We start from the raw sequence: 27,217 nt of genomic DNA on the forward strand, positions 1-27,217 counted from the left end.
AGAAAAGCCCTCGCACAGAAACAAGGACCCAACAGAGCAAAAATAAATAAATAAATAATAATAATTTAAAAACAAAAAACAAAACTGGGGCCTGTTCTCAGACTAGACACCATGAAAATGAGAAACTCACTCAGTACCTGTTCTCCTAAATGTCATCTGCTGCTCACTTTTTCACTTTGTTCACTCTCCAATGCTTTCTGGTAGTCCCTCACACCCTCCAGATTTTATAGTTATTTTCCCTGGGAGGTTTAGCTCGATGGGACCAAAGTGGGGCTATCATGACTCCTGTTTAAATAGGGAAACAAAAATAAATATTTGGTGAGACGATTACTCATGCTTCTTACAGTAGAATAGCAAATAAATATTAAAATATTTTCACCCCTCTGATTAATATTCGGGAAGTTTATCTTGTGGTGAATGTGTGCATGCTGGGAAGATTTGAAGGTGAGGAGAGGGAGAAAAGAGAACTAGAGTAGAAAAATGAGAGCACTGAGGGGAAGAAAGGTATGATGTTATGTTATATCATTAAGATCTCTATCTATGCGTGTGTTACATATTAAAATATGTATATATAATATATATAAAATATTACACCATTAAGAAAATCTAAGGTATCTAGCTTTAAATAAAACTATCATGAAAGTGATTTGGCTGAATAAAGGGATGAAATTATAGTTATTAATATGAAATGCTCATAATGTATGCATGATTACCAAGTAGCACTCTAAAGATTACATATATAATGTTTCAGAGTAATTTGTTATAAACCCTTATTTAAAAACACTAAACAATACAGACTACATAAGGAATTAGAGTTGTTCAGACAAATTCCAACAATTCAGAAAGTAAAAAAGAAAAAAATAGAATTTAATTTCCTTAACAGAAAAGTATAATCTATTCAAAATCTATATGACCCATTAGACTACATGAGTACCTGGACCTTGGTCCTAGACAATAAGTTGCAATTTACTTTATGGCTGTCTTTCCTGTCTCATTATTTGTGTTCTGCGTACTTATGATTCAGTGATGCAAGGAACTAGCTGGAAAGCCAAATGCCTATTCTACTCTATCACCAGTCCTTAAAAGCTGGGAGCAAGACTTTTGATTACACAGATTCTAGAGAAAGTGTCAATTCAAGGCAGACATTAGATGCAAACACATTTAGTAAAATTATGCTAGCATCTGTCATAAACTAAATTTGCCCATCATTTTCATATAAAGTAATCTAGCGCCTAGAGCAAGACCCCATGTATGTTTAAATAATAAAAAAAGTAAAACATAAAATTCTAGTAGATAGAATTGCTCATTTTAAGCATCACACTTAAAATACATGTGTTTTCAGATAATAAGCTCAAATTAGTGCCCCTTCATCTAAATGTGTGAAATACAAAGCCATGTTGTAACTGCTTATTTTAATTGTCTTTGTGCCACCAGCTGTGGTATTTCCTAATGGCTGTATCTGCCCCACTGAGTTCGTGATAGGTGTGTGTCTGTCAGAATGAAAGCGAGAGCAAGAGCCAGAGAGGTAGTGAGAGAAAGAGGATGTAGTCATGTGCAGAGATAGCTGGGGGTGGTGCTTGCCCTTCTGTGAGCAGTGAACCTCTACCAACATCTGTATTAAATTAAGTTTTTCAGGTTTTGACCATACCCTGAAATACAAGATTTCATGGCCCTGAGTTCCTGAAAGAGTTCAAATGTTGATTTCTGAGTGAAAATAAAAGTAAAACAAGGAATTACCCCAATACTGCCAATACTTTTAGTTCTAGTGATTCAATTATTGCACCAAATATTCTGGTTATTAGCTATAATATTTATTATGATCCATTTAGAATAAAAGACAATGTCAAGAAAGGAACCAAGATTAGGACTTGTGGACAGAGATGAAAACCTTGGTAAGAAAGTTGCCCTGTGATAGATTTTTCTAATTCTCAAGCAGTTATTTTTTACTCAGAACTTAGAAAATGACTGAAAACGTCAAGTTGTACATAGCAACCTACTAATAAAATCACAATGGCACTATACTAATATTTATTTGACATATCTTGGACATTGATAATAAAATAAAAGGAATATATTTTAATGCAACCCTACTATATTTGAAATGTTTTCAGTTGAGATCATTCTGATCCATTCTGTATCTTTTAGCTTTTGCCCAATCAAGACAAGCCAAAATTAGTAAAACCATTTTGTTCTGTAACATTCCAATATTACATTGAATTACAATGTTTCATTTTGCTTCAAGTACTTATGCCACAATTTTTAAAATGACAAAGCATAAATAGCTGATGTTTTATGTGATCAAATTTTGCTTTCCTATCCGAAACTTACCTTGCTGTAATTTAAATCTTATGAATGGTCAGTATATGGGGTGTTAGAGCATTTTAGTACCATGTATATATCAACGACATTAAAATGTATAATTCTGGCACTTTTTTCCCTCTCACATATAATTGCCTACTCAGCATAGCTAGCTGAATTGGAGTAACAGTCCCAACTTAATATGTCCAAAATCAAACTCTTATTTCACCTATAAAATATACTCCTCCCATATTCATCCCTACTTCATTAAGTATCAAAATTCACACACAATATCTTAGTAGATAATTCAGATTATTTCTCTAAAATGTGTCTAATGTGTGATGATTTTTCACCATCTTCTTTGCTACTATCCTGATCCAAGCAACCATCATATTTTACCTGGACTTTTTCCATTCTAACTGATCTCCATGCTTCCTTTTACCCCTCTGCAGCAGCCAGAATGATTCTTTTAACCATAAATTGGATTATGTCATTCTTCTACTCTGTACCCCAATAGGCTTCTGACTTTATTGGATTTAACTTCAACCTTCTAACAATGTCCTACAGGACTTCTGTGATCGATGCCCTGTTACTTCCATGACCTCAACTCCTAGCACTCTTCTTCCTTGCTCTCAACCTGAGTAATTGATCTATTTCCTTGCTGTTCCTTGAACATGCTAAACAATTGTTTACCCTCCATCCTCTAGTCATTGCAGATGCTGTTTTCTCTGAGCAGTACCTTCATTGGCTAGCATATATAAAAAATATATATATATATATAAAACACTTCTTCATACCTTCCATCATTCCCTATATCTCTGACCTTCCTTTATTTTACTGTATAGAATTTACCATCACTTGATGAATTATAGATCTGCATATTGTATGCCTCTTCCCATTAGAACATAAGGTCACAGAGAGGAGAGACCTTTTTTTTAAGTGTTTTATTCTAAGTGTATGGAAAAGTGAGAGATACCGCAAACTATGTGCTCAATAAATGATAACCTGAAAATGAATCTTTCTTATCAGCATAAGAACATATTATGTATCTTCCAACTTTAAAAGTATTTATTTAACCTGATAATTCCTCTAATTACTACCTCATTTATCTTTACTAGTTGAAAATAAAAATTTTAAAATATTGGTTATATTCAATGTTTCTATTTTCTAATATCCCATACTCTTCAGTCAGTGATAAGACTTTATCATACTGACCTATAACCATTGTTTGACACCCTTGATTATGCACTCTTTTTTCTTTTCACTTTTTCTCTAGGACAGAACTACCTCTTAATTTGATACCTACCATACTGGCCAGTTCTCAGTCTCTTTTGCTGGTTGTTTCTTCTCTCTTGATATGTAAATACTGAAGTAAACTAGTGGGGCTTTTTTTCATCCTTTCCATTCCCTCTCTCTCTCTCCTCTCTCTCTCTCTCTATATATGTATGTATATATATATGGATGTATATGTATATATACCCCTTCTTAAGTTATACCATCCTATCTCTCTTTAGAAATTATTTTACTAAAACTCTAAAATTTAAATCCTAACTTCTCTTTTGAACTGCACACTTACATACTTAACTGCCTACACTTCATCTCAACTTGTATGTCTAAGCATTAAATGGTTATTACATTTAAGTTTTAATTTTTTTCCCAAACGTGATATATAACAAGCAATTCCAATCTCAATAATGAGTATCATTGCCCTTTAAGCTACTCAGGTCATAACGTTAGTGTTATTGTTATCATGTTAAATATGTCCCAAACCTAACCACTTCTTCTTTTTTTAAAAAATAAATTTATTTATTTATTTTTGGATGTGTTGGGTCTTTGTTGCTGCGCGCGGGCTTTCTCTAGTTGCGGCGAGCGGGGGCTACTCTTCGTTGCAGTGTGCGGGCTTATTGCGGTGGCTTCTCTTGTTGTGGAGCATGGGCTCTAGGTGTGCAGGCTTCAGTAGTTGCAGCACTCGGGCTCAGTAGTTGTGGCTCACGGGCTCTAGAGCACAGGCTTAGTAGTTGTGGCTCACAGGCTTAGTTGCTCCGCGGCATGTGGGATCTTCCAGGACCAGGGCTCGAACCCGTGTCCCCTGCATTGGCAGGTGGATTCTTAACCACTGCACACCAGCGAAGTCTCTAACCACTTCTTAACTCCATCACTAATATCAAACTAGCCAAACCACCGTCATCTCTAATTTGTACTAGATCATTAGCACACTACCTGACCGTTCTGTTTCTTCTCTTGCCCTCTCCTAGGTAAATCTCCACGTAGTCCCAGAAGAATTCTTTTCAAGCAGAAATAAGATCATGTGACCCCCGAGCTCTTAAACATTTCAATGACTTTGACTTAACATCCTCAGTTTCCAACGCGTTCAATGTATTTCTGCCCCACTGACCTTCTTTTCCTTCCTTGGGCATGGAAAGCATGTTTCCTATTTAGGATACAAGTTTTGCTTTTCCTGTTCACCCATTCTGTACTAATCCATATTTCCTTAGACTTCCCATGGCATACTCTTTCACTTCCTTTGGGCATCTGCTCATCTTTTACAGAAGTCCACCCTCTTCGAATGATTAAATATGTGTTTCTTTTCCTCTCTAACCCTTACTCTTGCTGCACAGATAATTATATACTTAGTAATTTCTTTTTCATTTCTGTAACTGGAATATTAACTTCAGGACCACAAAAGTTTGTGTAGTACATAGTAAACTCTCAATAAATATTTGTTAAATGAGTAAAAGAATGAAAAGATGGATGATTCAAAAGCTACAACCTTGGCCAAAAACAAAGAACAGATGGTTAAATTACTTTCAAAACATCACGTATCTACCAGAAAATAGCACACCCACTTTTAATGTGATATATGTATTCTTTCACAATAGTACGTATTTCTGTGTCTCTACATATACATGACCTCATGACTTCAGAAGCCATGCCAGAATAGTTGTGATGGTGGGAAGTGAGAGAAAGAAATAGTACTAGACTATAACCAAATATGTTTTCCCCTTATTCTAACAAGAACCTTTCTTTTTAAAAATCTTATTCTCAAGTTTCTAATTAAAGACTATTTTTCTTACAGATCACTACTATTCTTATTTAAATATGAATTATACCAGCTAGATGAACAAACCATATTTTAATTAAGAAGATGTGACAAAGAGTGATAAGGTATAATACAGATCTAGAAAAAAATTAATCTGTATATTAGAAAATTTCTTCTCTACAGATCATATAAAGGGAGTGTTTGAAAGATGACACAATTCATTAATGGTTTATTGAGTATAGTTTGCAGAGAATGTTAAGGAGCAAAGTAGTACATTAAGCTGTAAGTCAGAAAATAGTGACTAGTTCAAACTGAGTCACTAATTAGTTCTGTGACCTGTGGCAAGTCACTTAACCTCTCTGGATCTCAGTTTTCTTATCTATAATATAAAAGTGTTAGATTCAATTATCTCGAAAATCCAGTCTATGTCTGAGATTATATAAGAATTTGAAAAAAAAAGTCTCTGGGGACTGAAAGTGATAAATGTTATCCCTGTCTATTAATAGGAAAAATATGAATTTATCAAAATGGTTCAGTTAACTTTAGACCTTAGTCAAGCTAAAAGTTTGAATAAATTGATTTGAAAAGTCTGAACAAATTGAATAGACATACTGACTAAAAACCAATTAGTCTATGTGAGTTTCAGACCAATTTTGTTATATGATGCAGTGATAATATAATAATAATAAGAGAAAAACCAAATTTTATCCCTACTAAACAACTTCTTCATGAAATAGTTAAGAAGTTAATTTCTGGGCTAAATTGTCCTTGAATATAAAATATATGGATGATATTCATATAATATTCTTTCCTCTATCTTGTATTAAATAATATTAAATAATCTTGAAAATGTGAATTGAGAATTACTTTTCTGTATTGTCCTCCAGTTGCAGCCTCAACCCCACTCTTTCAAAATCTCCTACTTTCTCTCATCATATCTCCTTCCTAACAGAATAAACGTCTTATTCATTTTACTTTTAATGTCATTCTGAGGATATTTTTGTTGTATCAAGCTACTAAAATGTATCTTAATGATAAAGAAAAGTAAATGATAAAGCAGAATTTTAAGAAGGGAAAAATATTAGTACTGATAAAATTATTACTAAAAAAAAAGTAAATAAGGGTTTTTGGTTCTGCAGACTATCTGCTAGAACTGGATGGTCTTTTATGGTAGCTACAGGTGACTACTGAGTTCCAGAAATGTGACTAGTCTAGACTGTGTGATGTAAGTGTACAATGTTCACTGGATATCAAGACTTAGCCACCCCCCCAAATTATAAATATATCACTAATATGTAATATTGAATAAATATTAAAATGATAATATTTTAGATATTGGGTTAAAATAAAATATATTATTAAATTTCATTTACTTTTCTAATGCAGTTAGTAGAAAATCTAAATTAAAATGTGATTCACATTGTATTTCTATTGGAAAGCACTGACATAGAATGTTAAATCCTAGTATGTTCTTATTACAGTCATTTGAATAGTTAGAGATAGTACTAAAGGTCATCAAAACACTCAGTAAATTTTGTTTTCAACCAAAATATTTATTAATAACCTGTTATGGCACTTAATGCATAGGTTAACATAAAAAGATTTAAAAGAATACACTGTCATATACTTCTTGCTATACATGTGTCACAAGTCTAGTATTTTCACTATATAGAATGGATTAACCCAACTGAGAACGACTTTCTTTAAAATATTCCTATATATTGGGTTTTTAATTTTTAAAGTTTCAGAAAATGCTTTAATGCACCCTTCCATGTAGGTTTCTGCCACATAGAATTTTAGTAAGTTATGGTACTCTAAAATAGGACACTATAATATTTAGAATATTATATTACCTGCATAAAATAATCCAAAACAATAAAAAGAAGCAATTGCTAAAATGAAATACATCCTATTCCTCCAAATTATGAGCACGGATGAAAATAAAATGTTTAATTTTGTAATTCCATTCAGTACCTTTCATTACTCACAGACTTACCAGATATCCTTTAATAGTTTAAAGTTATCATAAGTGTGACTTTTTATGAGGTATATTTTATACTTCATTATTTTATGAAAAAACATACTTTCATCATATATATGTATCCATTCTATTTCTTCATGAAAACTAACAAGATGTTTGAAAAATATATCTTCAAATATCAAAATATTTTTGAAGAGACGTGTGACAACAAAAATGACTTTTTCCAACAATGAGTAGAGATGCTGAATTTTTCTCTGAAGAAAATAGATATTTGATCACAATCAAATGGATGTTTTAAAAGTGGAGCAATTTGGGTTTTGGATATTTACATAGATTCTTTTTTATTTGACAAGCATTATGCTTGGTCAGGTTTACTTCAAAGTTGACATAAGTTTGCACAGTACCGCTAAGAGAAAGCATTGTTGAAAAAAAAAGAAAAGAGAAGAAAAGAAAACTAGAATGAAAGCACAGTCACTATGGAAGTTTCCTGAGTTTTGCTTTACAGTTAATTGAATTCTTGAGAGCTATCACCCACCTATGAATTTACAAAAATTGTTATTCTGAAGTTTAATTCTTTATTCCATTACAATGATGGCTTCACCATCTGCAAACGGGCATTAATAACCTTACCTAGTGTTTCATTGAATTTCTGTGCATGTTAAATGAGATAATGCCTATAAAGTACTTAGCATAATCTCCAGCACACATTTTAGCTTTCACAGTTTCAGCTTGCAACCTAACTCTTACAGTACAAAATACAAGTGTCTCTCATTTTATGAAGGCATTGATAGGCTAATTTTATTTTTAGAAAATATCGCATATCTACTTTTATGCATAGCTTGGTTTCATTGGTTATATAGAGAAGTCATCTTAAAATCATTTATATATTCATGACTTGATTGTTATAGTAAGGCATATGAACAGTTGGGTTAATTTAGCACCTCATTCCAATATATCTTGAAAAGAAACAATCTTTAGAATATAAAATAGAAGATTATGGATAGATTAATAAATCTGAGTATTTGGTGAGGGGGATGCGTTTGACTCTCTTTTCTTGACATACTGTCTGCCACTGATTGCTGAATGGGAGATGGCTCTCTAATTTACTGGGGAGCTCTAATTTAAAAATTTTCAAAAAAATTTTATGTCCCTGGAGAAACTAGCTTTCTGAGCACCATAAATATGAGGTAATCTCACCCCTCAGAAAACCAAACCCTGCATTTTTCATTTCAAGCTGTTCACTGGTACAGCTGAGATTAAAAGCTTTTGACTCACAGGAAATGCTTCATCTTACTCAACGAATTATTTGTTATCCACTGTGGGTGTTATACAGTGTACATTAGAATACATATTTTGGCTGCTCAGACTTATTTTTCTTTCAATTATAATTTTACCTGTATTCTAGTGAGCTGAGTTTTCAATTAGGTAATGTACTGTTATTTATTTATGTGCACATTTTTCTTGGTATTTGTCTGCTTATTTGCTCATTTTTTTTCTTTTTAATAGATAGGGAAAGATAGCATTTATCACTTCGAGACCCCAGAGAATTTTTTTTTTTAATCATAGTATTTCAGACATGAAATGGACTTAATATATAATTAAATCCAACATTTTTATAGTATAGATGAGAAAACTAAGATCTGGAGAGGTTAACTGAATTGCCACAGGTCACAAAGTTATTAGTGGCTAAGTTTGAGCCAGTTACTATTTTCTGACCTGCATCATAAGTACAAAGTCCTACTAGTTTTGCTTCAATGTATTTTTCAAATGGTTCTCCTCTTCATTGTCAATACTACTGCCACATATGAGACCATAATGTTCTCATATAAAGGTTTAATCAATTTCATCTCAAGAGGTTTTCCCACCTTCATTTGTGCTATTTCACAGCTGTTGAATATATTGAGGATATAATCCTTTCTCCTTCTTATTCCCCAAATTATAATCTTAGATTAGGCAAAAGCTTTTATTAAACAGGACCAAAGCCAGAAACAATATATGAAAGTTAGTATGTCTAGTTATATATTATTTTTAAATCCACTAAGGAAATCTTTGCCATAACAAAAGCAAAAGATGAATGACATAATGGGAAAAAATGAATGCAGCGCAGGTAGTATGTGACTAATATCCTTCATTTACAAATAATTCAGTGAAAGAAATAAGAGGTGGTAGGAAAAAATGAGAAAAATATATTAAATAGATATCAAAGTGATGGGGATGTGAATGAAAGTCAATCCTTGTATTCTCTCCTTATCATGTAAAGTTTATCTGGTTGGGTTCAGTTAATGTTTATAAAACCCAGTTTACATTTCAGTAAAATGAGTCTCAGAGAGGTTGAGTTGTTCAAAGTCAGCATGTTCCAGTTAGTTCATGCATGATAATCCAGGCCAGGCCAGGGTTCTGAGACATCTTTAGGTTAGAAGTGGTCAGTGAGCCTTAGATATTTTAGAGATGTTGGTGATATATATATATATATATATATATATATATATATATATATATATATATATATATATATTTTATGATACTAATCCTTGAAATTCATTGTCCCGAAGTGTATTATTGGAGAGGGAGGTGAAATTGGGTGGAGGAAGCACATCAATTTCTGGAAACCTCTAGGACTGTTTGTCCCTGGACTCCTGTCTCAAAGCATATGACAAAAAATTTTGCCCCTCTTTATAATCAGAAGCCACAGGAAGACTGATGATAGGTAGATATAGATAGATTTTTTAATATGAAACATTGTATACATTTGGTGGGGAAATTCTCCTGGCTGGGATATATTGAATTGTTTTACTATATCTTATGATTCCTTTTGATATCAAAATATCTCTTCAAATTTTGAGAAACTAGTTCCTATTCTTTGGAAATGTCTAGCAGTCAGGAATTTAATGATTTATTGAAGTCTGCCATTATGGAATCATTATATACTATGTGTTTTCTCACAATGATTTAAGTTAGTGTTTCCAGATGACAACCATCAAAAAAAAAAACAACCCATAAATAAGCAAGTATATAAAAATTTGTCAAGAAGATTATTTGTTTTGGTATTGTACTCAGTCTTAATGCTGTCATAAGTGTTAACAGGTGACACTAACTTAATTTATATTATTTTAAAAAATTCTTTTGGAATTGACTTCCATAGAGGTTATTAATCCATACAACCAAATGATTTCACTTCGTTTGCTACTAAATTTCATTCCCTTTCACATGGGCACAAAAACATTTGTAACATCTATTTTAGCTCAGAATCTGATAACAAATATCAGTTCTACTCTCTAATTACAGGGGCTTCATTCAGTGTTCATCACCCATATTCTGAATGCACTCATAAAATCAGTTTGGTGTATATGAAAAGAAAACAACTTCATTAAGAAAAATAAGAATTCAACTCTGAAGACCAATAGAAACATTTTTGATTTTTACAATAATAATTATTTTGAGTAAACAAAATAACCAAAACAAATTATCTGACTTTTTGATGGATGGAGAACTATAATTCTCTCAATGACATTCTTCAATAACTTATTTTAGCATTTTGTTCTTTGATTCTTCAAATAACCATTTCTCATTTTAAAAAAATAATTTCTAAAAGTATGTAAATGATCCTTTGCTATATACTTGATTTTTTTTTACAAAGAGAATTGAAAATTTTTGGACTATATTTCCTCTAAAATTATACATATTACCTTAAGAAATTATTTCTAATCAATCCTAATTTCATTATATATAATAAAGCTAAAAACTTTAGAAACTTTTTCTAAAATTAAGTATCTTTAAGTAAGGCTTACAACTATTTGAATCTTTAAAAAAAAAGTTCTTAGCTATTAAGCTATTATATCTACTAGAGATCTGTAATTTATTCTAAAATTCCAACTAATAATCCAAAATGAATAGAAAAATCAAAATGTGATTTATTTTCTCTACATCAGATATTTTAAAATTTAAACACATAATGAAGTGGCAATTTCATTTTATCAAATAAAATGCACTTTCAGTTTCATTACTAGATAGACCAGCCACTAACTTAGTATTACCACTGGCTCAGGCACGCAGAGGAAGTTTAATTTTCTCTTTGTATTCTGGTTGACTTCTTCCCCTCCTCCTTGCACACCTGGAGTATTATAATCTTATAAATGCAAGATTGCATTACATTCCCTCTGTAACCTCTTCTCAATCAAAGCAAGTACAATAGAAAGAGAGTAACCATTTCCCATGGTAACATCCCTCCAACAGTTTATCAGCTCACTGTGGTATCATACCTTCCAGTAATCTCAATGCAAGATATCTTTACAAATGGGTCCTGTAGATTCTTTACACCATGAAAGTCATTAGCAAGGATAATTAACTGAGACTGTGGTGATGAATAGAGCTGCATTACTGATCAGTGTAATAGAGAACAGAAGCCACTAATTACAGATATAGAGCCTTGGAGCTACCGAGAAATGTAATTTAACATTGCTGCCCAGATTCCACACAGACTAATATAAGTGCACAATTAAAACAATAAGGTCTTCCCACAGATAATGCTTTTGGGATCATTCCAGGTGTAAGAAAATGTGCCCATCTGCATGAAGTGGCTTGTGATCTAGTAAGTACGATGCCTTAAGAAAAACTTCTAAAAAATTAAACATACCTAAATATTTTGCTAGGTACTCTCATCACAACCTTGGTCTTCTATCACATACTTTAGTAATTTCTTTGAATTTTCAAAAGGTTAAAAATAGTTTCACCTTTATATGAGTATACAAACAGCATAAATATAATAAATCTTCACATCCATAGAGTTAGTTAGAATTGTCTGTTCCTTAGATACAAAGAAGGCATTTTTCAGCTGCACAGAAAGTAGTAAGTTGTAGAGCAGTGATTCCCAAAATACTTGATGATAAGAATTATATGAGGCCTTTGTTAAAATTCAGATTACTGGAAAGTACCCTGGGCAATGAGAATAGGATCTCGAAGGGGAAGGCTTAGGATTTCAATGAGAGCTCTGGATGATTTTTATCATTGGGCAACTTTGGTGCAGTAGAAAGAAATTGGTTTGGGGACTTTAATACTGGTTCTTTGAATCCTGAATTTACCTTTTCATAGCTGTGTACCCTAGTGAGAGCCATTTCTTCTCTCTTAGTCTCAGATTCTTTATTTTTAAAATATGGAAATATATTATCAGTGCATATATTAGAAATGTATATAACTTGCCTATTAATGTGTTTGTACATTGTACACATGCAGCAAATATCAGTTCCCTCGCACTTTCTTCTTACCTTTAAGGGTTCTTTTTATTCAGTAAATATATATATAGTCTCACTAAGAGTAAGGAAGAAACTATATATATGTGTTTCAAATCTATTATAAAGAAGAGGAAGTAAATTCAGGAAAACAGCCTTCTATTGGTCTTCCTGGCTTTTGTGTATGACAGCACCAAATGAACATATCTGCCTGGACAGTGCCCTTCTGTCATGCTTAGAGTTTGGTAGCTGGCACATCCTCTAGTTTTAAGTCAAGAGAATTTTAACATAAAGCAGGGGTTTACATCCATTTATATAAAATCATTTGTGATAACATTCTACTGCTAGCAAAAAATTTTAATAACGTCAGGTAACATATATAAATTTTTAAAAATTATCATTAAAAAGTTATCATACATAATATCAGCAACTATCCAAGTATTTAGAAACAGCTTCTCATTATTATTACTTTCATGGAATGCAAGAAAAATGTTTTGGAGTCTAGTACCATAATTTGGAGTCAGACTCAAAGAGATAATAATTAAAAAATGCTTATCACTGAGTTATTTTGCGATGATTAACTTCTTGATTCTAATAAGATTATAACTGATATGGTAGCCTCTCAAAATTGTGTCAATAAGAAGCCTTGCTGGAAGAGTTTCCTGTTTGAAAGGGAAAATGTGGTCTTTTTCTCCAAAAGTATAATCCTTACCCTTGACTGGTAATTATATACCTGTTTACTTGACAAATATTTCTTGATGACACACATATAGGCCAATTGGAGAATAGAAAAATTATGTCGACACAGAAGAGGTCATAAGGATCTTCAGTTCTACAAGTTATGCACATACATTTTTACAAAATGGCTCAATGATTGACAAAGAAAGGAGGTACAACTGTGAATTCAGAGGAGGGCTAGATTACATACAGCCTGGATGACCAGCTAGGCACTATAACACTTCATAATTTATTTAATGGTGTAAGTCAGTTCATAGCTAACTGAGCTAATAATTAATAACAATTGGGCTAAATAAGAGCCAGTAATACCAAAAAAAGTGTTTCCTAGCTTTTGTATTATATTTATGTAATTTCCTGATATATATACCCACTGGTCAAATTAAGCCATCTCCAAAATAAAGTTAAATAAAAAATTGAAAAGAATATTTTGAGTTACTCATTAGCTCTTTTTTCTTTACTAGTTCACAATTTCAACACCAAACCATTTTAATGTATTTGTATTTTGACAATAATAATTTCATACATACATGGAGTTGCTTTTCACTATTCATCATACTGTCCACCTTTTATCAAACTGGCTAAACTCTCATGCAAAAAATATCTTCTTACCATAGACTTTACTACCCACATTGTTTTTAATCTCACTCCTCGTAAAGATGCATTAACTCAATGACAATGTCAGGCTAAGCTTTTGCAATAAATTAATGAACAAAACAGCCCATGGAGTTTACTTCTTAATGGAGAGACATAATAAACAACAACAACAAAATATTACCTTAGAAAGTAATAAGAGTGATAGAAATGATAGAGCCACATAGAGCAGATGATGGCTGAGGGAGAGTAGAGTGTTAATTAAAAATAATCATGACAGGCCTCCATAGGATTGTCATACTTGAGGAAAATGTGGAAGAGGTGAGGGACAGAATAATCCAAGCAGAGCCAAGAACTAGCACAAGGACCCTAAGGTAAGAGCATGTACAATGTATATGCAGAGGTGATATTTAATATCAAATAAGTTACTAATAGAGATAAAACCTCTAAGTCATGATGCATGCAAGGTATGGCTACTGGGGTTCTGCATTGAATTTATTACTTCAGAGCTTTAGGCTTCTAGTCAAACCATAGATGTTCATATCTCTTTTCAATTAACTCTATTAATCCTCTTCTACTCTGGAAAGGAATCCACAATTTTCAGCCATAGAAAAGCTATTCCTTCATGAACTCTTTTTGAAGATGGAAGACAAACAGAGAAAAATGACAGGATGGTCAAGGCGTATCCTGAATGTTTGAAGCAACAAAAGTAACAGAATTGGAAAACAGAGTATCCAGTTCCAATTTAACAGTAATGATATCCTTTACCCAGAGACATTGATATTCCCCATATCATTCTTTTTATGTAAATCCTAAAAATATAAATAAACAGCAAAGAAAAGGCAAATTTTATAATTATTTTGCCTCCCTCTCAGACTCAATGATTAGCACGGGTTCCATTTTTAAAGAGATGAAAAGAGCAGAAAGAATAATAAAAGATTGGGTGTTGTAAATAATAGCAAAACTAGGTATCTGAGGCAAAATCATTGAATTAGACATAAAGCAAAGCTTTGAGTTTCCAAGAAGTCTGTAAATGGAACGTTTTAGGCTCTATCGTTCTCACAATAGAATAATAGCATTTTCTGCTATTAGCTTCAGCTTTTTTCTAAAAGTACCACTTTATAGATCTTATTATTCTCCCACAGATAATTTCTATGTCTAGTAAAACAGAGAACATTACAGAGGTATGACAATATTTTATTGCTCTTCAAAGGCTAAGAAAAGTATTTTTAAAAGTTCAATATTATAAATCAGTGACTGGCATAGAGTAAATATTCAATAAATGTCAGCACCTTCTCAACACCTTCATTTTCTTCACTTGTTCTCATTTTATATGTGCAACTAATTATGCAGTTATTTAGAGATTTCTAATGAGGCTCTCCCTTGTGCATTAAAAAATGGGTTGAAATAACATTTGATAGAAATATATTCCGTTAAGTGGTTCTGTGTTACTGTCAATAGTGTACTGCTTCTGCCCCTAGACACAGAGATGTAATACCTCTCAGAGGCTCACTTATTACCATATCTAATTAGTTTGTTTACCTTAATTAAAATTTTGGCAGGTTTTATTCGAAACCTCACATTTTAACTACACAATAAGAATTTTATAGGTACTTACAGGAACATTGAAAAGCGTAGCTTGAGAAGAATATGAAACCACTAAGATAAAGACACCCCTTAAGGAGTAAGGAGATTAAGAAGTCTTAAAGCTAAAGGGTCTAGTCAAGGCTTCAATAGTTCACCATCAGCACCCCACCTTCCTCCACCAAGTAGTCCTTCACCCTGTCTGTGATAGGAAAAAAATGTTTAGATCAGTTATTCCAAGCAGTCATGAATTGTAGAGAAAGCACTGGAGTTTCAGTTATATGCCAAAAGGTAAAACATCTTTTTAAATGCCCTTTCTTACTCACTAATTGCTTTACGTGCTTAATATTTAAAATGCCTACAATATAAAAAAAGTTTAGTAAAGAAGAAAGGAAATCATGAGACAGGAAATAATATACTCAGGGTTAAGATTAGCAGTCAGAAATGCCCACTGTAAAGTCCTGAGTAGATGCAGAGATGCACTAAAATGTTGACTCTAAAATTCCTGGTGGTCAAAGCAATCAGCATAAAATTCAGAGATATAGCCTCTATAAGATTAGAGAGGCAGGGACAGAGGGGAACCTGTGTTCAAAAGAGATATACCTTCTACTGATAACAGAGGCCTAAAAGAAATGTCTCCTTTGGGATACTGTAAAGAGGTAGCTGTTCCATATATTGACTGATGTCCTCAATAACATTGACACAAAAGGAAAGCTAACAAGTTTCTTATGATTGTTTCTCTTAACATCCAGAACAAAAGCTGGTGGTAAATGCTTATGTGCAATTCAGAAAGCAATTCTATCAGGGGCTAAGACATTGCTATCCAAGTATATAGTTCCTTGGTGGTCTCAAACCCAGATTTAGTCCATTGGGATCTAAGAGAGAATAACCTTTTTAGGTGTGCATTCATCATGATGGGAAGAATGTCTTTATTTCACTCTTTCAAAAGTTACAGGATTAAAAAAAATTTTTTAAGGTAATTCCCCAAATTAAGCTCCAATAGAAGTAATATCATACTTCTGTAAAGGATGTCAAACAGTATGATGGTTTAATGATCAGTGTTCCAAAAAGGGAATCACCATGGGAAATTGCTGTTTTGATTTTTTTCTTCCTGAGGCCAAAGCAGTAGTAGCATTTTTATCTGGCCATATTCTCTATCAAGGTTCACTTTGAAAACTTCAAAGGCCACATTTGGAAAAAGAAAATAGTTCTCATTTTCATTCCTCTTCCCTTTGAGCCAGCATGTAAAAATGGCAATCCTTTTAATCCCAGGGAAAATACTTTTAGACAAACTATGTAGGTGTTCTTTTTTTTCCTGGGAGTATATTAAAAGTAATGTGGAAGAACTATTATAGGTAATGCATTGGCACAGTAAAGCATTAAGAACAGAACAGGTAGAAATCATCATAGTTCTCTACCAATTTAGACTTCTTATATTTAAGACATGACACATTAATGGAAGCCTTTAGGGCAACAATAAAGTTAAATAATATACTCAAAGATAAAATGATCTAATATTTCCTTTTAATAACAATTACTCTACATATTGCTAGAGACTATAAAATAGTAATAGATTGATTTAGGATGCTGGCATCTTATATGAAATATATTCCCATTGTATATGAGTGCATTTTAGTTCCAATCTTTTTTTTTTTTTTTCTTTTTTCTTTTTCCAGCATCAAGGGACTGCTGCTTTGGGAATAAATGGGAGACCAACATGAGGACCATACAACACCTAGTTTTGGCAACCAAAATTTTCCATTCATCTTATGGTTTCAGTGGTTTCATTCAACATTCTACCACCTCACTGAAAAGCAGGGCAATGGTGAGGAAACTACCAAATGTTATCTTTGAACTAAGGAGTAACCTACTTTAAAGTGTCCTGCCATTAGTTACAGATAACCTAATATATGTCCCTGTATATTTTTATTATTATTTTTCCTGTTACAAAATCTTCAGAGAAAGAATTTCTTAGAGTAAGTTTTTAATCTAAAATTCTCAAATTTGCTTTTTATTGCTACCAGTACCAACCTTTCAGATAATTTTTAGTAGATTACTATGTGAAGTTTTACAAGTTTATATATTCTTATATAAAACAGAAATTTCCCAGGATGGTATTAGTATTATTGATATATCATGGCAAAACTGATTAGACAACATAAATCTGAATAAACCTTTTATACATGAAGTAAATAGCCATGGATATAAAAATAATATTATTGGGCTTCCGTAGATATTATCTTAAATATTCTTTATAGTTATTTAACAGATTTTTCTGAATACTTAACTCTATGTGCATTTTATATTAATATATAAACCAGATTAATCTAATTTCTCTAAATCCTAAGAAAATCGCCTAATTATATTCAAATTTTAGATTTTACAACTAGCCTGAATTTCAGATTCTGCAATTCCCAAATCATTAAAAATCAAAATGTTTTCTAACGTATGGCAAAATCTGATATGAATTGACTCTAATGCTGTATATGCAGTCTTTATTAATCACACTTAGTTTGAATATTCATATATTTTGCTGCCAAAATATGTGCTCAACCAGATTCCTCAATGGATATAACATGTGCAATTTATTACCTTTCTTAAATGCAAAAAATTCAGGCTTCTGTTCCCAGGGGATACTGGGCCTGGACAGATATATCACTGTGGGTAGATAGATACATTAAATGGACAAGTTGAGTGTAAAATAAATGGAGTAATCATTTTAACCCACTGAATAAAATAATAATTTATGAAACCATACTGATATAAACAAACGCTCCAAGAGAGAGCTCTCCTTACAATAGGAAGCTAGTTCATATATGTATATATATTATAATATAGTATCATATATTGTATTGTATATATAATGTGTAGTTATAATTATATATATAATACATAAATAATATACATGATAATATATAATGATGAATGTATGTATTATAAAAAATGTATACATATATAATTATAAAATCATCAATGGTTGATAATACTGGTGACTGAAAGTTTGATGAGCATCAAGATCTTTAAATAGTTTCAAAATATCTTCTTACTATTCCTAAATTGATCACATAGGAAAATATAGTAAATTTATAGTGAAGAAACCTAATAGACATCACCTTAACCATGTGACCAAATTTAACATCACCAATACTGAGACAAACCAGAATCATTTTCCTCTTGATCTCATTTATTGAGAATAAGAGACAAAAAAATCACTGAGTATTCTGCCACAAATGTATACAGTGAATTTGATTATGAAAATAAATCATATCAGATAAACTCATATTGAGGAATATTCTAAAAAGTAACTGATCTTTATTTCTCAAAAAAAAAAAGAAAACTTCAAGTAAGGAAAGACAAAGGCTGAAGAACTGTGCCAGGTTACAGAAGAGACATGACAAGAAAATGCCATTCCAGCTCCTATAACTTTGATAGAGATGATTGGCAATGGAATTTATTCCAATCAAAAAGAAAGAAATAGACCTGAATATTATCAAGTATATGAAAATGGTGCTAATTTTGAAGCAAATGAAATGAACTTTGAAGGGAAATAATTTAATAAGGGAAGTTAAAAAGTGCCTTTCTATGGCCACTAATGGCTGGAAATGGTAGAAGAAAAAGAAGCAAATATGTGAACATAATGGAAGAAAATGAGAGACAATAAAAGAAAATGAAATACAGGCAATTATGGTGAGGAAAATAAAAGTCATCTAGAAATATTGAGTCCTAGATATCCAGGAAACAATTAAGTGAGTTAGTGTAGTATGGTATAAACATAATTGGTTTTAGTCAATAGAAAAAACAGTTTGAAATAGTTACATTTAAGAAAATTTAAATGACTCATTAGGAAGCAGAATATATAAAGTTTCGAAAGGTAAAGCAACTTTAAGTAAAAAATGCATGTTTTGTGAGAAACAGATCAGATCCTTGAATAGTTTAATGACTCAAAGAGTCCACACTTGGGTCTCAAGCACATTTTCCTGATAAGATACTTCAGTTGTGAAGGATTTTGCAATGTAACCGTCATGTTAGTTTTATATATTTAAATAAATATAAATAAATAAATAAAGCATGAAAGAATGAAGGAGAAATTTTCTTCTGCAATGAAATATACATATATGCAATTAGTTATTACTTCTATATTTTTTGTCATTAATGATAATGACCATCCACCAAGCCAGAACTGGAGACTAAATCTTTTGTCTCCCAGAATCTCCTCATTCAATCAACCACTTGGACATGATTTTTCTTCTTTTCATTTATTGTTACAATAATATCTCAAAATTTTATAGTTTATCCAGTAGATTAATTCCTTATTTTCTAAATTTCTTTTCTGATTCCTACTTGATTCTTATTAATTCATCATTTCATCATTCACATTCCAGAAAGTCTTGTTTATTCTTAAAAAAAAATGTACTGATGCCCTCTCATTGAAGAAATTTCTTTAGTGGCTTCTCATTGCATGTGGAATGAGGTTCAATTCATTATCATTGCCTATAGTTTTGAATAAAAAAAGTCAACACAGTTTTTAAAAAATTAAAATTCAGATGCTTGAAATTTTAGTTATCTTATAAGCCTTATATTTATACATGATCAGTGAACAGAGTTACATACTACTACAAATAATAATAATAATAACTATCATTATTATTATAGTTATTCATCTTGGCTTCAGTAGAGGGTGCCATTTCTGTAAAAAAAATGTAATTGGATTATAGATATTAAAATCACCAGATGGGGAACTGTGGTACTAGTAATGTTCTATCTTCTTTTTTTTTTAACATCTTTATTGGAGTATAATTGCTTTACAATTGTGTGTTAGTTTCTGCTTTATAACAAAGTGAATCAGCTATACATATACATATATCCCCATATCTCCTCCCTCTTGTGTCTCCCTCCCACCCTCCCTATCCCACCCCTCTAGGTGGTCACAAAGCACCGAGCTTATCTCCCTGTGCTATGTGGCTGCTTCCCACTAGCTATCTATTTTACATTTGGTAGTGTATATATGTCAATGCCACTCTCTCACTTCATCCCAGCTTACCCTTCCCTCTCCCGTGTCCTCAAGTCCATTCTCTATGTCTGCATCTTTATTCCTGTCCTGTCCCTAGGTTCTTCATGTTCTATCTTTTGATCTGAGTGCTGTTTATATAGGTCAGTTCAGTTAGGGAAAAGCCATCAAGTGTAAAATTATGGTTTTTGCAATTTTTGGTATTATATAATAATAGTAAAAATGTTAACAGTTGTTTGGAGAATTAGGTTAAAAGGTACAATAAAGAGGAGGGAAAAGGGATAAAAGAAAATATATATTAATATATTCTCATTTTAATAAAAAGTCCCATGAAAGATCTAAATTTTCCATGTATGATTGTTAAATTACGGTTAATTTATCTTAATGATTATCATGAGGTTTTATAGTAGCACTTAAATTACATATAAAATATATAATCCTAATATAGCTATTTATTTTCTAATCAAGAGCATAAACCTTCCAAAAATTCCCTTCTACATCTTTATAGCTGAATTTATTTTTCTGATTTTTTTGTTTTTGTTCAAATGTGTCCTTCAATACAGAAACGGATACTGCATTTATCCGTATTTATTTAGGTCTTTCCTCAGCCCTACTGCCAACCCATGTGTCTTATTCTTAGCTCAGTGAGCTGGCACTAGTTTTGTACCTCAGGATGTTTACTCTGGCTAATTTAGCTACTGATCTTCTAATGTCTGGTGTTTGGCAATAAAGTCCCAGTTGGAGTTTTCAACCAACAGCAGTTTGTATTTAGTTTCTGAATCTCTGTTTTATAGTCTTAGTACCTTCCCTTCTACTGCATGAAGACAATTGCTCCTAGGGACACCTGAACCTGAAATGAACTGAAAATATTTTCCAACTTTCAACTTGCCAGCAGTAGAAGAAGTATTCATACCAATCCCAGCACTCTGAACAGCTATTGCTATAAGGTGATGTTGCTGAAGAATCCCAAAATAGAACAAGGCAAATACCATCACTGCAAGGTTTCCACTATGTTTTGGAGATATCCAGCTGGAAACTTAATTGTAATTTAAACAGAGAATGCAGAAACAGCTTTCTTGCATCTATTCACCATACTTTTACTGAATTGGATAATTTAATCAATAAGTCACAATACTCCCTAGTGCTGTGCTATGTAAAATTCTGGGAGCAGAGAAATTTGATCTTTGCTTTCTATTTCTTCCATCTTCCTGTATTTCATTCCTCTAGGATTTAGGTAATATATCCCCCATTCTAATCAAGTCTTTAAACACATGCAATCTATTTTCTGTTCTTTGTGTTAGCACCCTACCTCCAAATACCGCCAGGAACACCGCTGTATTTATTCTTGTTTGCAGCATTAAAGGGCATACATATGGTGAAATGTGAGGTGTCTTGGTAAGAAGGTGTATTAGAGTTCTCCAGAGAAAACAGAACCAAAAGACTATATATATATACAGGTATTCCTCGCTTTTTGAACATTTGCTTTATGCCACGTTGCTTTTATGAAAGACCTGTATTAGTACCTGTTTTCACTAACCAACAGAAATCTAAAGAGGTTTTGCACTTTTAGGAAAAAATTGCTTCTTTGCTTTAGGCCATTTCAACGTACAAACGTTTTCATAGGAACACTCTATTTTCAGAGAAAGAGAATGAGAGAGAGGGAGAGAGAAAGGGAGATATTTATTATAGGAACTGGCTCATGCAATTTTTGAGGCCAAGACATCCTACAACCTACCATCTGCAAGCTGGAGAACCAGCAGAGCCAGTGGTGTAATTCAGTCCAAGTCCAAAGATCTGAGAACCAGGAGGTTTGATGACTGAGGACAGGAGAAGATGTCCCAGCTCAAGCAGAAAGAGAGCAAATTCATTCTTCCTCTGCCTTTTTGTTCTGTTCAGGGCCCTCAAAAGATTGGATAATGCCTTCCTACATTGGGGAGGGGCATCTGCTTTATTCAGCTCACCAATTCTAATGCTAATCTCTTCCAGAAACACCCTCATAGACACACCCAGAAAAATGTTTTACCAGCTAACTGGGCATCCCTTAGCCTAGTCAAATTGACATGTAAAATTAATACCATCACAGTGGGTATTAAAAAGAAGCCTATTATACAATTTAGGCTTTGGTTGAGTTGTTTGGAGGAGGGTTTAAGGAAGCAGTACCTTGCACTGGATTGTATACTATCAGGAGCTGGAAGCAATTCTATGATAGAGTATCTCAAAACATCTTATCCATGGCAATGATACACCAGAGTGAGGCTAATCCTGTAACTATTTAAGAAACAGCCATTGCTCATATTAACCAGGGAAGGTTTATACTTGTGAAGCTGTGGGTTGGGTAGTGCTTTGTCTATGCTCAGCCATGATTAAGGAATGGTCTTGTTTTTGTCTTTATCCATAACGATCACGGAGTGGTCTTATCTGAGTTTGAGGTTCTGTGAAAAAGTTTATTTTCAGCAGGAGACGCGGAAACCTAGCTGTGAGTGCCAGGAGAGCTTGAAGCAACACCAAGGCCTGGCTGAGAGTTATGAGGCCACAGCCTGCATGTCAGGGGCTTGCTCTTTCTCACTTGTTTCTATTAAAGAATGTTAATAGAATATTCCATTGTAAAGTATAAAATGTAAAAAGAAAATCATGAGAAAATTTAAGAATTCCTCATAAAGGTATTTATTCATGGATTCATTCATCTATTTATTTTTGGAAATGAAGGCAACACATTCAATTTCCTTGCAATCATATGATCTAAAGCATGTGTGGTGGTCATTGGCCAGAATATGACTTTTTTAAGGCCTTCTATAATTAAACTTCAGTTCAGAAATATATCACATTTAGTGCAAATTTGAGAAAACTTATTTCTGGCCTCAGCTCTTAACTCATGATAAATACATCTTTACCTCATCAACCCTTGCTCACACTCAATCACTGTTTCAGTGGCAGGGCATAGTCAGTTTTAGCAGCTGCTCTAAAGGCTCCCTGCTCTAATGTGGCCTGGCCAAGTAAAGTAACTGTGGGCCATGGTGGGCTCCTTTCTCTCCTCAGGCTGGGCTCTGAATGATGAGTGTCATACCCTGGCCAACTCCAATGCAAGCTTATGCCCCCGCACGTTTTCCACTTCCACATCTTAATTCATGAAACATGTGTGCAATAATGCTTGATCCAGATCCTCCCAATGGCTGATCCCAAGTAATGGCTCTTCCATTTAAATTGGTTATACCTGGGTCGAGATCCACGCTCTTCTCAACTGCCAAGTACTGGGGAGCAAAATCTCCATTTACCTCTAACAAATCCATGCCCTTAAGACTCAGTCTTCTTTTCTTTAGTGCCCCATTGGAGGTAGGGACAAAACCAATATCTATGACAGAGAGATCACATCTAGATACAAAATAGCTCACAATTCTTGCCAGTGTAAAGTTATGCTTTTTAGCAGCATCTTTACTAGCTATGAAAGCATCAGATACTTCTGGTACATTCCTTACACTGATGGTCCCTTCTCCCTCGAAAATTGGAGGAAGTTTATTTAACTGCTCCAGGCTCGTTGGGACCAAACCGGCTCATTACTTGCATTGTTTTCCTGTCCTTGTCTTTACCTCAACTGGTACCATCTCATTATTAAAGTAGCCAGCATCTTTAGCAGCTTTCCATCTCTGCTCTGACTACAGGGTGTGTTTGTTACATTCTTCTCTGCTAATTTTATGTTTTGCAGCAAGAGTCTTTGCAGTAATTCCCACAGGGAGTTGGAGATGCTGCTCTGTTAATGCTGCTCGCAGAGAATCTTCCAGCTTGAGATCTGATCAAAACTTGGCTCTAAAACGCACGTTTCTGACACAGTAAGGAGCCATGTTTTTGGCTCCTCCACACAAGACAACTTCAGCATCTTTAACACACATTTCCTGACATCCTTTCACAATGGACTGGAAACCAGAGCCACAGAGCCTATTAACAGTGAGAGCTGAGGTCTCTTTAGGAACTCCCACATCAAACAGACGTGCCTTGCCAAGTATGCAGCATCTGAAGAGCTATTTGCCAGTTTATTATAAAGGATACAACTAAAGAACAGACAAATAGAAGAGATGCATAGGGCAAGATATGGGGAGGTGGGGTGTGGACCTTCCACACCCTCTGGTCCCAGCACTTTCATTTGTTCACCAACCTGAAGCTCTGATGGGTTTATTCTTCATTCATAACAGAAAGATTTGCAAAACAATGGAATTCATTTTTAATAGTAGAATTTTTGTTAATCAAATTCTGGAGAGGATAGTATCATTTGATGCAATGGGAGTTGTAGGTAGAAGTTTTAATCTGCCTCTAAAAATTTGGCAAATATAAGGTTAATCTCCCCTGCCCTCCTAGTATTTGCACTTGAGATTTTCTTTATATTTAGTTTCTAAGTTAAAGGAATCCCGAATGAGAGGAATTGAAGACACATGTTTAAAATATAAAATTATAATTTTCAGTGCCATCACTATATTTAAAAAGTTCTATGTTTTATGTTGCATTCATAATACTTCTATAGTATATAGTTTAAGAGCCATCTTATCTTACTTGATTGGAACAATTATTTGGTAAGTTAATTGAAAAGTAGGTTAAAGTAGGAACCATATACAAACAAAAAATGTACACATACCTTAAAAATTTTATTTCAAGTTAAAACATACACATGCACCTTATGATGTAGGGACAAAGCCTTTCTTCGAAACTTAGTTTACTGATTTATTTTCCACATTTTGCATAAAAGACATCCTAAGGCCTCACACAACATCTAGCAATGGTTTCATTAGGTAAAGTAAGAAGTGCAGAAGGTGTGGAGCAAAAGAGAGAGGCACTTATTAGCCACGGTTATTCAGTTGCTATATTTTCAAAAGGGAATTGAAACCTTCAATTAGTCTCAAAGATTATGTGAAGACATATTAAGAGAGTTTCTGTATGTTCTATAAATAAAGATATAGTCCACTTAATGAATAAGGCTTTTATATATTATCTGCAAGGGCTTATAATTATTTTTAAGTATTTTATAGCCTTATGTCATAAATCTGTGTCTATTCATTAGATGGGTGGGTTTCTGTTGTTGTTGTTTGTTTATATATATATATGTGTGTGTGTATATATATATATATATATATCTCCCCTTTCCTTACTTAAGGTACTACTGCAAAGTATTCTGGGAAATTTAGAATAGAAAGCAGAATTCTCAACAGCAGGTCCATTTAGTTGGTTAAAATATTTTTATAACTAATCTTTTAAAATATATACATGTAGAAATATAATTTTCAATGTTCAGCTATTTTATATATATATATTTCCCCCATAAACACCAATGATATGTTGACATCGATCCTACTTGTTAGCTATGCTGTTGGTCAAAACAGATCTGACTGCTCTCTAATGGCATTTGGCAGAAGTAAATGGAGATTAGGGGATAGAGAGATCAGTTCAGGCCTTCAAGACAATCTGCAGCTTTCAATTCCAACCAGTCAGTGACACCTGCATGTGGTAATCATTCTCCTTGGTTACAAGTGCTGGCAGAAACTAGAGACCTGTTTTTCAAGCTTAAGCAAAACGAGCTAAATATAAATGTGAAAATCCTCTTCATTGTAGAATTTTCATCTTCTTTTGAGGAAAAAAAAGGACAAAAAACAGGGTTGTTTTATTCATATTTTCAATTATTTTGTAGTAAGGTCAATTAAGCTTAAACACACCAATTAAGGATAAGCATGTTGGGGATAATATTTATCTTCTTGGGCCCATGATAAGAATTCAAACTGCAGTCCAGTATCCAGCATGGGACTTTAAACTGCTGTGCTGGTGCCCACTACACCAGTCTCCTTTTTAGTTACTTGTTAGAGCTGTGTGAACCTTTCATCTTGTGAAACTTGCCAACCTCAGGAATATTTTATGAGTTACCAGCTTTGCAACTTTTGTAGAATACATTCAAACATAACTTTTACGGGCAGCAGAACTGTAAAATGTCTCTCCAAAGATTAAAGAAAAGTATATACAAAGGAAACCATGGAAAGAAAACTAGTAGCATTCTCCCATCATTTCCCAGCAAACTCTTGTTTTCTCTAACTTTAAATGAAGTCAGGCTTCGACTTAGGGGTCAGTAGACCATCCTTCTGAGGTTATCATTCTCAATTGAATCTGTCTCCAGAAAAGCAAAAACACTATAGGTTAATAAGCTTCTTCCATTTTTTTAATTCAGCTATTTAACTGCCATTCTTGGGTAAAATAAGATATTACTTTATAATGTAGTATTTTTCTTTTTCTTTTCCCCTCTTTTCCAACTAGTTATCCCTAATCTTTTAACAAATTCTCATATCAAAATGTAATATTTATTTAATAGATGATGAAATATGCCAAAGTTTTTTTTTTAAATAAAGTTCAAAGAGCTTGTAAGAAAGCCACACTATTCTTTTTCCAAATGTGAACAGTAGTGCATTGTTATAATGCCTGTGGAAACCCAGAAGGGCAGCTGGATGCTAGATCTGGCGAATAGGATAAGCCTGGATTTAGATCTTGAATTAAACCCTTTTGAAAATTTGACCTCAGAAAGATTAAAACTGATTTTGTAAGCAGATCTTTGGGAGTATACCTACACAGTTGGCCTTACTTATGGCAAAAAGAGGAAAACTAATAATTATAGAACACCTAGTACATTCCAGGGTCTCAGAGTCACAGATAGTTTTATTTGCTATCTTATATCCATTCTCCTTCTAGATATTATTTGAGGTCAGTTTTAGAGTCTCCATGGGAATTTG

General features: G+C 33.1%; 1 pseudogene across 1 annotated transcript; it reads right to left on the reverse strand.

The window, feature by feature from the left end:
* Positions 1 to 309: 309 nt before the first annotated feature.
* Positions 310 to 24,600, reverse strand: LOC309662911 (3-ketoacyl-CoA thiolase, mitochondrial pseudogene; annotated as a pseudogene). Its single transcript has one exon. The product of its transcript is annotated as a 3-ketoacyl-CoA thiolase, mitochondrial pseudogene (transcript).
* Positions 24,601 to 27,217: the final 2,617 nt, after the last annotated feature.

The sequence above is a fragment of the Balaenoptera physalus genome (genome assembly GCF_965194825.1).
Source record: "Balaenoptera physalus genome assembly, chromosome: 6".
Classification (NCBI taxonomy): Eukaryota; Metazoa; Chordata; class Mammalia; order Artiodactyla; family Balaenopteridae; genus Balaenoptera; species Balaenoptera physalus.